This window comes from Oncorhynchus kisutch, linkage group LG18 (assembly GCF_002021735.2).
Source record: "Oncorhynchus kisutch isolate 150728-3 linkage group LG18, Okis_V2, whole genome shotgun sequence".
NCBI classification, from domain to species: domain Eukaryota; kingdom Metazoa; phylum Chordata; class Actinopteri; order Salmoniformes; family Salmonidae; genus Oncorhynchus; species Oncorhynchus kisutch.
In genome coordinates this window covers 71405528-71409048 of record NC_034191.2, presented here as the reverse complement: position 1 = coordinate 71409048, position 3521 = coordinate 71405528, and positions in this window count along the sequence as shown.

The following is a 3521-nucleotide window of genomic DNA, read 5'->3' as shown; positions in this document are numbered from 1 at the left end:
GAGGGTTTATGTTTCCTCCTGCTCAGTGTGCACCCAGTGCAAGGCCCCTAGGCACCTGCTCAGAGGGAAGTTACAGCCCTTACCCGTTCCACAACGGCCGTGGTTGCACCTATCGGTGAAATTCCTCACGGATCTTCCTCCCTCACAGGGTAACACCACGATCCTCGTCGTTGTGGATCAGTTCTCTAAGTCCTGCATTCTCCTTCCTTTCCCTGGTCTCCCTACGGCCCTACAGACTGCGGAGGTTCTGTTTACACACATCTTCCGGCACTACGGGGTGCCTGAGGATATAGTGTCTGATCGAGGTCCCCAGTTCACGTCAAGGTTCTGGAGGGTGTTCATGGAACGTCTGGGGGTCTCAGTCAGCCTTTCCTCGGGCTTTCACCCCGAGAGTAACGGGCAGGTGGAGAGAGTAAACCAGGATGTGGGTAGGTTTCTGCGGTCTTATTGCCATGACCGGCCGGAGGAGTGGGCGGCGTTCATCCCCTGGGCAGAGCTGACCCAAAAGTCGCTCCGCCTCTCCTCCATTAACCTCTCCCCTTTCCAGTGTGTACTGGGGTATCAGCCGGTTCTGGCACCTTGGCATCAGAGCCTGGTCGAGGCTCCTGCGGTGTATGAATGGTTTAAGCCCTCGGAGGAGACCTGGGACGGCGCTCATGTGCACCTGCAATGGGCCGTGAGGCGTCAGAAGGCGAGCGCCGATCGCCACCGCAGTGAGGCACACCGGGGGACCGGGTCTGGCTCTCGACCCGAAACCTGCCCCTCCGCCTGCCCTGCCAGAAGCTTGGCCCGCTGTTTGTGGGGCCATTTAAAGTCCTGAGGAGACTGAGGTTTGAGGTTTGCTACAGGTTACAGCTTCCCCCAGATTACCGTATTAACCCCTCGTTCCATGTGTCTCTCCTCAGGCCGGTGGTGGCTGGTCCACTCCAGGAGTCTGAGGTGCGGGAGGTTCCTCTGCCCCCTCTGGATATCGAGGGGGCCCCGGGGTATGCTGTTCGAACAATACTGGACTCGAGGCGTCTTGCGAGGGGCCGTCAGTACCTCGTGGAGTGGGAGGGGTACGGTCCAGAGGAGAGGTGCTGGGTGCCGGTGGAGGATGTTTTGGACCCTTCGTTGCTGTAGGAGTTCCACCGTCTCCATCCGGATCACCCTGCGCCTCGTCCTCCGGGTCGTCCCCGAGGTCGGTGTCGACACGCTGCTGGAGCCGCTCGTCATCGGGGGGTGGGTACTGTCCCTCTCCTTGTTCGGGCGGCGGTCGACGTCACCGGCCTTCTAGCCATCGCAGTTCCACTTTTCATTTTCCATTTGTTTTACATGTTCATTATTTAACCCTCTGTTTTCCCCATGGTTTTTGTGCGTGTTTGTTTATTGTAAGTTCGGTCCGATGTTTGTGGGCCTGGTGTTACTTCATGTATTTTGATATTTTGAGTAAAGTTCCTTGTGTTACTCATCTCTGCTGTCCTGCGCCTGACTCCTCTGCACCAGCTACACCCAGAGTGTGTTCCTAATGTTTTGTACATTTAGTGTGTATGAATTATAAATTGTCATTGTCGGAACAATCAAGAGCAGCATTGGAAAACTGACACCGTGTTACATTTTAAAGGAGCTTAGAAAGTGAAATCATTGTGCTTTTTTATTTGTAACGTAGTTAAATATAGCTGTCGTGTTCGCCTACATTAAGCCTAGCCAAGCCTAGGGCCAGGCAATATGGCCTAAAAATCATCTCTCTATTTTTTTCAAACGTATGGGTGATTCACAATTTCTAATGATATTTTTGTCATTTGGATGTTTCTCTAAATTAGCTTTGTTGTGTAATTAAAGGTACATATACTGCATTTCAAACAGTCAGGATTAATCGGATTAATTCAGGGCATTTAAAATAATACCTAAGCTAAATATAAGCCTAAGTATAACGATACGACCAACTAAATATTTATTTATTTTATCAAAATAGTTTTACCTGCTTTTTTGCAATAATCACTTTCAAGTCTGTCTATGTAAATTACCTTTTTGTTACAAATGTAACCAGCACCATGTACAGTGCACATCCACTAATAATGACCACATTTTATTGGTCACATACACATGGTTAGCAGATGTTACTGCGAGTGTAGCGAAATGCTTGTGCTTCTAGTTCCGACAATGCAGCAATATCTAACAAGTAATCTAACAATTTCACAACAACTACCTTATACACACCAATGTAAGGGATGAATAAGAATATGTACATATAAATATATGGATGAGCGATGGCCATGCGGCATAGGCAAGATGCAGTAGATGGTATAGAACAGTATATACATGTGAGCTAAGTAATGAGTAATCTCTGAAGCACAAGCCCACCTCTAGTGAGTAGCCAGCTTATCTTTATATTTAAAGTCTTACCAACTTGGACATATTTGCTTGCTAAAGGTAGAACAGTTGAACTGTTTATAAATACACCCTCCTGTCTGTCTCAAACTGTTATAAATACACCCTCCTGTCTGTCTCCAACTGTTATAAATACACCATCCTCTGTCTCCAACTGTTATAAATACACCCTCCTGTCTGTCTCCAACTGTTATAAATACACCATCCTGTCTGTCTCCAACTGTTATAAATACACCATCCTGTCTGTCTACAACTGTTATAAATACACCCTCCTGTCTGTCTCCAACTGTTATAAATACACCCTCCTGTCTGTCTCCAACTGTTATAAATACACCATCCTCTGTCTCCAACTGTTATAAATACACCCTCCTGTCTGTCTCCAACTGTTATAAATACACCCTCCTGTCAGTCTCCAACTGTTATAAATACACCCTCCTGTCTGTCTACAACTGTTATAAATACACCCTCCTGTCTGTCTCCAACTGTTATAAATACACCATCCTCTGTCTCCAACTGTTATAAATACACCCTCTTGTCTGTCTCCAACTGTTATAAATACACCCTCCTGTCTGTCTCCAACTGTTTGAACAATATACCCTGTTCACTTTGTTTAGATACTGAAATCAAGTGGCCTACCTGGATAAGATTATGCTTATTTCTCAGAATGTGAACGAGTTACCAATTCCTTATAAATTCCTTATAAATGTGTCTTTTTATGCTCATTGCACATTTATAAAACACAGACTAGACAGCTAGCACATAAGTCTGCGTAAAAATGCTGCTAGCGGTACCGCAATGCCACGCGCAACAGAAACAGAGCATTCATTTTCCAGAATCATGTTCAATAAATAAATGTGACTCTGGCTGACAACATAATGATGTTTGTTTCCAACATTTTCCTAAAGAAGTTAAATCTGCATCGTGTTTTGTTTGGTTCTTTGCCACAATACCAATGAATATCGGGATACTGGTAACATCACGACCCTAATACAGTGTGTTAATGAGTTCTTTTGATACAATGTAAAACTTTTTGCATCCCTCAAAGTGTGTTTTGAATTCATGATGATGTCGTCATACAGAATAGAACACACAAACATTTGTACTCAACAGGGAGTCTCGTCCCTCCGGTTCTCTTCAACCCTGCTCATTTA